The sequence below is a fragment of the Mauremys reevesii genome, linkage group 6 (genome assembly GCF_016161935.1).
Source record: "Mauremys reevesii isolate NIE-2019 linkage group 6, ASM1616193v1, whole genome shotgun sequence".
NCBI classification, from domain to species: Eukaryota; Metazoa; Chordata; order Testudines; family Geoemydidae; genus Mauremys; species Mauremys reevesii.
In genome coordinates, this window is record NC_052628.1 from 71,885,143 (window position 1) to 71,894,593 (window position 9,451).

The following is a 9,451-nucleotide window of genomic DNA, read 5'->3' on the forward strand; positions in this document are numbered from 1 at the left end:
GCTTAAGCTGCTTCTGCAGCTGCTCTGCTGACTTCAGTCTTTGGCTGGCTCCCCCTTCAAGTTTTGGAGTTGGAGTGTTGTCATGTGAGGTATCTCTCCTAAAAACCTTAGTGAAAAATTCCTAAAGCTAGTGCTCAGTCCTGTTAAGTTTAGAGTATGGAGTCACCCCACAGAGTGAAGATCTTTCAGCACCTTGCAGGATTGAGGCCCTACTTATTTATTATTGATTTTTGTGCATTTTATTAATTGCGTTAGATGGGTGATGAGACTGGGTAGGAGGCATGTAGAACCCCCGCCTTGTTTTTACAGCTTCATTTAATAGTTTTTGCACCTTTATTACTAATGTCACCACAGGAAAACCTAAGACCACCATGTGAATTCCAGTAAAAAGAGAAGTGCAGCATAAAATAAGTAACCTTTGATAAAAGCAGTAGAGTTGATCCTGGGAGTAAATGATGATTATAGGACAAATCAAGATTCATCTTATAGAACATGACAGGTCAGAGGGAATTGCATTGAAATGTCATTTTTAATAGTTTAGATAGTGTTAACTGTCTAAACAGACCAGCCAAATCCACCCTTACAGCCACTGGCTACAGTAGAGTTACATCAAGGATGAATTTGCCCCACTGCACTGATGATAGGACATGAAGCTCGAAAAGGGCATGCAAGAAAGATAAACTGAAAACAGATGTCAGGAAGTATTTTCAGAAGCATACATTTGTGGAGTAGCTACTAGGCAAAGCGGTTGATGATAAAAACACAAGGGGACAGGGAGGGATGGAGAGGGAGAGAAAGCATGGTGGCAGAGTCATTCAGGTAACTGTTGAATATGCTTCAGGAATTGGAGTACAGAAAGAAGAGAAAACATTTGTTAAATGAATGCTTGCTCTGTATCTCAAGGTATATTAGAAGATCCATGCATGAGTCCTGAATACTGTTGAAGGGAGATGATTTCTATCAGCAATTGCTGCTTAAACAGTCAAGTCCCCCAGGTCATCTTAACAGTGTGCAAGAAGCATTTATTTATAATTACACTGTGATTTATGAAACATAGTGATTTGCCAAATCTCACTCCGTCTCTGTCTTTTTGGGATTTATCTTGCTTTTTTATTCTTTTTTGTAAGAATGATAAGTAGAGCTGGTGAGAAAAATGAAAGCTTTCTCATAAGAAATTCTGAACCAAAAATCTTTGTTTGAAATTTTGCAGTACAAAAAAATCAGTTTTCTTGCAGGAAATTTCAAATGGATAACTTTTGCTTGGAATGGAGAGTTTGACTTAATGTTAGTGGCTTTTTGTTTTTGTTTGTTTAGGGGTGTTTTGTTTGTAATTTATTTTAATCAAAGAATGAAATTACATAAGTTGAAATTGCAATTGAAAATTATCTTTTTGTTACAAAATTGTCTTCAATAATTTTATTAATTATTTAGTTATTTAGTTAGTGAGTACTCATAATTGATACTTTCCTGTGAAAACTTTAGTTTCTGAAGAAACTGCATTGTTGTCAGCCGACTGGGTCAAAGACGGTCTACCCTAGTAGTTGGAGAGGGCATCTAATAAGGAGCCAAAGCCAACACACTCACTGAAGGTCAGGAATTGGATACCAGACCCGAGGGGCAAGCCGGGTCAATACTTGGAAAGCTGGAGCTAAAGGTCACACTGGAGGGCAGGAACTGGATGCCACAGCCAAGGGTAAAGACGGAGTCTGTAGTCAGGACCCAGAGCCAAGGTTCAGAACCAGAAGGCAGGAACTGGAGCGAGCAGGGTAGCAGGCAAGGAGGAGGTTCAAGGCAGGGGCAGGACAGAGGCAAGTCTGGGTGCAAGGCAGAAGCAGGAGGAACAAGGTAACAAAGGAGCAGGCACAGTGGTGAGTATGAGCATTTAGAAGCCAGTGAACCGCTGCTGCTTCTGCTGCTGCTGGCCCCTGCAGCCAGTCAGGTGGTGTGGCTAATCTGGCAGCGTGACACACACCAGCTGTACTGTTGAGGCTGGCTGTAGACTAGCTCTGCTCCAGGCCCCGATTCCTCCCAGTTGTTTGCTGGGGGATCATTTTCATTGAATTCTTTGACCAGATCTGATGATAAGATTTCAGTCTCTTGTATTTGATAATGTGTGTAATGCCTTGCCTATCTCCACAACCTTAGAGGTGGGGAGGCTTTGAGCTAGCAGGGAAAAAATCCCTTTGCCCCTTTGAAGATTATGCCCTCCCCGTTTTTTCCTCCTCTCTTTGAGGGAACTCAGCCTCTTCATGGGCTTGTGGAGGGGGGTTTCTGTGGCTGGCTGACTGGGCAGAAGGGGAAGTTGGCTCCTGTCACCCAAGAAGAAGTGTTTCCCATGTCTGGGGGCACCATTCTGCTCTGGGAAGAAGTCATCCTCCCTTCCACCCCTTGTGGTTAGAATAGGACTGAGCTTTGCAGCCTTGCTGTGGGCATTATGCTAGTTGCCAGGAAATGGGGGCCAGGAAGGAATTTTTCCACTTACTGCCAGACTGGTCTGGGTAGTGTGGGGCTTTTTCATTTCCCTCTTAGCAACCCAGGGACTCAGTGCGTAGTTTATGTTGTAAGTTCATGTTATCGGAACTTGACAGTAGCCAGTTTCCAGTGCAGCTAATTGATTAATAGGGGGTGCAGTTTCCTGACAAACGGAAACTGGAAATGGATTAGATAAAGGTGTTTCTTAAAGAAGTTGGAGACTGGAGTTGGGGCTCCTAATGTATGGTACAGCAAGGAAACAATCCCCACCTCCTTAACCCCTCACACAAGGGAGTGCAGTGGGTTCTCAGTAGTGGTGCTGAGACCACGATAAAAGTGTATGTTGGGATGGGGGGAGATGGATTGACAGCAACCATCCACTAGATGGTATGGATTATGGAGGGAAGGAGGATGTGCACTGGACAAGTTACTGCTGGGTAGTTTCCAGATGTTGCTTCGTAAAGATGTGGCCTACTTAAACCATATTTCTGGTGTCTTACATTACCAGTGCCTGGAACAAAGCCTTTGAATATTTATTTGCAAATAAAGAATGGTGTTAGACATGCAATAGCACTCTTTACATGTAAGAATCTGTGTGCAAGTGTGTGGATGCACATATTGGTCCTTTTAAAATGTATCTCTGTGGTTCTTAAGTAGAGAAGCACTTTCAGTATAAGTGAACAGCATCTTTGGAAAGTAGAAAAAAAAACACCACATCTTTTCCTCCTTTTCCCTTAGAATATTGTAAACCAATTTCAGAGTCAGGGTTGAAACCCAATACAATATGGTTCATAAATGTCCCCTTTCCCCTCCTCCTGTAGCAATTTTCTGTCAGCAACAATGCTGAGTTAACTTTTTGTAATTAAAAGAACACTTTTATTGTGAAGCCAATAACAAATCATTTTTATGAAGAAACCACAACTAAATGTGGGTTTCTTAGCATCAATGCAGATCTCATTTTTGAGCGTTAAAGCAAAGATAGCATTAGTGACAATGTTTAGTGAACTGGCTGTATGATTTGAATGTTTCATAGTATAAACATTCTGAGAGTAAAATCCTGATGCTTTTATTTTGTGCTTATGCAGGAGATAATGCTATAGGTACCAGGTGCTCTAGGCATGCATCATTTATGACTGCTTTTTCAACAAGCTATTTAATTCTTAAAGTTGCCTAGAGTCTTTGAATACCCAGAAAGCTTTGAAGAGTGCATTTTACAAATTACCTCTGTGTGTAGCTAAACCAATGAATTATGCTCATGGTTTTCATCTTTTACATTGGGAAGATAAAGGTTAAGGGAGTTTACTATGAAGAGTCCTTTTCATTAATGTTCGTCCAGTAGGAATTTTGTCCAGTGTAAAGACCTCCAGTAACAAGTTTGTGGAAATAGATTAACAAAATGTTGGCCTAATTTCCTAAAGAAATTCAATCTTCAAGTTCACTCTTGATGCACCTGCCTGCTTTGTTTCTTCATCTCAAAGGAAACTTTGAAATAGAATGATATTCAACATCTTTTAATTCTTTGGTGACTATATGTTCATTTGGCTGACAGTCTGAAAAGTCAAGCCTGTGTAGTGCAACCCACAGAGGGATTGCCATTTTTTTTTGCATTTTAAAGAAAGTTGAAAACTGACGTTAAATAAATCTAATGAAAATATTTCAAAGATGGCATTACTACTACTTCATAATTTAATTAATTGATTTCTGCAGGACAGAAGTAACTGTGTGGCAATGAGTAAAAGGCCAAGTCTGAGGCAGATTAATGGATCTAAGCTTCTATGCTCCTTTTGCAAAATTGATTACCTACTTCATTTAAATGTGTAATGGGAGCTGAATTTAGTCCACCATAAACCAGACCCAAAATGTGTGTTAATTTTTTCACCACATAATTATCTTCAAATCTACATGAAAATCTGTGGGCCAGAATTATATAATTTTACATTTACTTTGCCCAGCTATAAATAACTATACAAGGTGCAAGGCAGTGGAGAATCAGGCCCTGCTCCTTTTTACTTATTTGCTCACAGAGGTTAATGATTGTCCTTCATCACACTGATCCACCAAACCATCCTCTCCATGAAAAACTTTGCAATAAGTTTCAATCTGTTACAGTGAAGTATACATTAGTCATTTTATGTGATAGCTCAGGATGACCTGCATTCCTATGCAGATGGGGTCAATTCATCACTGAATTTAATGGAGTTGCAGCCATTTATAGCAATAATGTATTTGGCCATGGAAAGCATCAGCCCTAGAATCAACTTTCACACAAATTATCTTCTCGGCCTTTCTTTTATTCTACAATTGGTTAGCCATTCTTTCTCTCAGATGAGCTACAACTTCCTTCAAATTCAGCAATGGCCTCCCTACTATTTTACTGAACTAGTTAGAAGAACATTGTTTTTTAATAGTTTTCCTTTATTTCCATTGTTTGTAATATACTTTTGAATAGAATACAAATGTCTTTCCTCTACGTGAATAAACCTTATGTAATATCCTACTGCTAGGCAAATTGTAGATGCATCAGGACAGAATAGTTCTGCATTTCTAGATCTACATAGAAGATAAATGACAGATATGTACATATAAAAATAAAAGATCAGACCAGGGTCTTTCTCAGTGTTTGTCTCCAAGGAAAATAAAAAGTTAAATTTATTAATTCTATCCTTTTATACTTCTATCCAATTTGTGCCCTTCTGCAGAGAGACAAGTCAGTTGCTTATCAGGCATTTATATCCCAGTGGGATTTATTCTTCACAGTCACAGATTCTTTGTATATTTGTTGTTACTTCTTTAACATTTATCAACCTATAAAAAGGAATCATAAAAAAGGTACTATATGTATAAAATTAGTTAGTAGACCAGACTGGTAAATATTCCTTGACCTGCATTTTTGACTTGATGATCTTTGCTGGGTATCATAGATGAAATTATCATATCCTTATAGAAGAGGTCTTGGTATGTAATTCCATTTTTAAAACTTTAAAAACACTGCTCTTAAGCAATACAGGCCTATTTTCAAACATACAAATGAAACAAGAAAAGATTCTATTGTGAAGTAAAAAAAAACTCTAACTACATTCTCTATCTTCATTGGGAAAGTATAGCCAACCTGCAGTCTGAAATCTACAATTAAAAAAATGAGATGTATAGTTTGTTATTGTTTACAGAGATGAAATGTATATTGATGCTTTTTTCAAAAGGATACAGATGAGGTAATGAATGACTCCTTTATTTAAAAACAAACAAAACCTGCAGAGAGCTGGGCAAATATTGGAAAACAATTTCCATTAATACTCATTTGAATTTTTATTAAATTTGCACTGATTTTGTTTACCATCTACTGTTTCTCCCAAATTAGCCTTCTGTGAAAGAACTTTATTAATGCATTATTATTTATTTCATTTGTACAGAACCAAAAAGCTTTTGAGGTGCTTTGGGAAATTATTAAAATTTGGGCTATATAAATTGTGATTATGTTCAAGAAGTTAATCCGCCAAACATCATATTGTTCCTGGGCTGTGTTAATAATTGATCAGTGAGCAAGGATGATGGTCCTGGATGGATGAGCATGTTACACCTTGGTTTTGTACTGTTTGGCTGAACTTGTTTCACCAAACAAAACTATAGTCTGTGCTCATAGCCTGAAGAAGGCAAGAGACCAGTTCTGAGATGTTAATTGAGAGAGAGAGAGAGAGCCCATCAAGCAGCCAAAAGTTAGACCTACAGTACCTATTTTAAAGGGAAATCTGTAATTATGGCAATTTAAATGGATATAAATAATTCACCCCGTTCAATGTTCATAATTTCATTTATGAGCAACACAAACATTTCAACATATGCAACACTGGCAAAACACAAATAAAAGCCATGCATGTTATTTCGTGGCATGACAAGAACTAAAAACAACATTTGTAGTCAATAATCACTTCAGATACACACACAGTCTATTTCCTGTGGGCTTCAGCAGGACAGACTGAGTGTTAGTCCATGAAAGGTGGAAATAAAAAAAATACCTGTCCTCTTTGTACCCTGTTATGTCGCTTATGCAGAACAAGGAATTAATGCATTTGCTAGAAGTTTTTCTATGAGTTCAATAAGAGATTTTGTAAAAGAACAGAAAAAAACAAACAAAATCTGATGGCAGCAAGTAAATGGTTAAACTTTTCAAAGATGAATATACCCTCTGAAATACCCTCTTCCCCACACACCTGCCATAGCATTAGCACTAATGGTTGAACATGCTCTTTGAGAGATATCAGTGTTCATCAGTCAAATTTATCATGTATTCCTCTGTTACTATGTGAATAGTGATTGTGCTAATCCCTTTAAATGACTTATTTCTTATCATTTTAAATCAAAGCTGAAGTCCAGGCACCTTCATTTTAACGGGGTTCTGTGAGAGTTAGCTAAACATTGCACTCTTCAGCATTTGTGTTCATGGCTAAAGAGCAAATTAAGAAATGTTTAAGTAGTAGGAAACCTTGGACATTTTTCATTTAAAAATATTAATACACTTATTACATTCTTTGCAACAGCAAATAGCAATGTAAATCATGTCAGTATTATAGTCATTTTATGAAGCAGTTTTATTCATAGAGTGAACAGGAATTTTTTACAAGAAAGCTGCTGTCTTCCATTTATGGCCAAATCCTCATCCCATTTCACAGCCTGAGTAAATGGAAAGACCCACAGAAACTGAGGTTTTGGGAATCCTCCCCCTATACCACAGAGTGCCAGCAAAGCCAGTGACTGACCATAACAATAGTAGAAGGTAGAATGTGTTGTGTACAATGACGGTTATGCCCTGCACCCTCTGTGGGGAATGGCTGATGGATTCGCATAGTTACTGAAGCACCCATTCCTCTTCCTGCCAATGGCCAGCTCTACCTTCTTTTCCCTTGTAAGGTGAGAACATTTGATGCAATTCCGTGGAGAAACAATAAATATGAGACCCCATTATGCCATGTTTAGAATCTCTATTTAAAGTACAGTATATACACCCAGTCAAATAGTACCAGATTATGGAATTTCATTTTTTTTTAAACAGCCTCGGAAATTCTTTTTAATTCTTTTGAAATAATTGAAGGGTAGGCAGAGAAATGAAATGTGTGCTCCTATGTACATGAATTTCTTTCCCAACCAACAAAGGCTGAAACAAAGGATGGGACTGGAATGTTAATATTCTACTCAATCTGAACTCATATTCACCACTGTATCTTTGTTGCTCTAAGGATATCTACCGTACTGTTTGTATAAGAGGTAGCCTGTCTGTCCCTGCAGGCTACACATTTTATACTCTCCATAGTTGGTTGAGCTTTTCCTCACCATTGCATACATTCTTAATTTGCTGTTCTATAAACTAAAATGGAAAACTATATTGCTTTGCATTTTGCAAAATTTGCTTTGCTGTGTCATTTGGACCATGTCACTGTGATTAGCAGTATGTGCAGAAAGCATAGCCAGCATGATTTTCTTTACTTGTAATTAATTAGAAAATTAGAGTATATTAAAGTTAAATGTTATCTGTCATTCGCTTACTTCCAAGAATTATCAAAACATAGTATTGGTTCAGCGTAATCATGACTTCCTTCCTGTTTCCTGAAAACAACTTAAACGCGTAATTTGTAACAGAATGGAAATAGGTTCCATGGTACATCCTTCTCACTAGAGTGGTCGAAAATTTTCCAGCAAAACAGTTTCATCAGAAAAAGCTGATCTGTCAAACCCAAACTGTTTAGCTCAGGTTTGAGGAATTTTCATCCCATTATAGGCAGTGTTTCTATGGCATCTTGTCTGGAGTGCTGCTGGGGAGCTCTTCCATGCGGACTGCACTTGGGTGGGGAGTTGGGATTCCAGGTTCCATGGCTCCTGGGCAGCTCCACTATGCCGAGGCTTCCAGGCTCACCTGCTCGAACCAGGACTCAGCTCCCACATCTGCAGCAGGCACCCTGGAAGCCCTGATAACCCTGGCTCGAGCTGGGCTCTCAGGGCTTCCAGCTCCCTGCCATGGAGCTGAGAGCCTGGGAGTTCCAGCTCTAGCTGTGTCTCTCTGGGTGAAGATGCCGAACTCCACACAAGAGAACTTGGAAACCACGATGAGAACCCCAGCGCTCTCCAGATCTCTCAGGGCTTCCAGGCTCCCTGCCATGGAGCTGGGAGCCTGAAGGTCCTGGAATGGGTCTGCAATTTCAGGGCAGCCCTGCCATAGAGACTACTCCAGCCTGGAGTCCCCACAGCTCCCAGACACCTAAGAGAAGCTGTTTCCCAGGGCTGACCACTGAGAATATTTACTGATAGTCGAACTCAGGTGTTTGTTAGAAAACAATTATAAAAAGGTCATCCATAGATGAAAAAATATGCACCAAGTAATGGACTGCAGGGCTTAAATTCGGCCAGAGCCATTCGGAGCATAGCTCTGGTAAATATTTTCAAACCCACTGAAGCCCTGAGCCCAGGCACCTCTACATGGGGCTAAAGCGCTTGGGCACCAGTGCCTCCTTTCCCCTCCACAGGACTGAAGAGCCCTGAGACACACACACACACACCCCCGTACCCCGCAGCTGAAGCCTGGAGCCCTGAATGGGTTGGGGCTCTGGGAAATAGTCTCTGAGAATTTAAGTCCTGAAGGACCCACATTAGTCCCTGTTGTTTCACTGATGTGGTTGACTCTCAAAAGATTCAAAGTGAAAGTTCATTTTAGATCAGCCAAAATAGTAGATGCTTATCATTATTTTAATTTGTGAAGCTCAGTCACCTTATCTTTTCCATAAAACCTCTTTTTCTAAACAGACTAGTGATCCCAATGACCTGACATATTATCTACTGGGATTATACACCCTTCACCTACTCTTTATAAATTGTACAGCCAGTTGCTTGACCACACTTCCATATGAAATATATGGACAAGATCAAATGTCAGTCATTTTTGTTGCTGTAAGCCAATAATAATAATACAGTACAGGAGAAATACCAGTCTCTG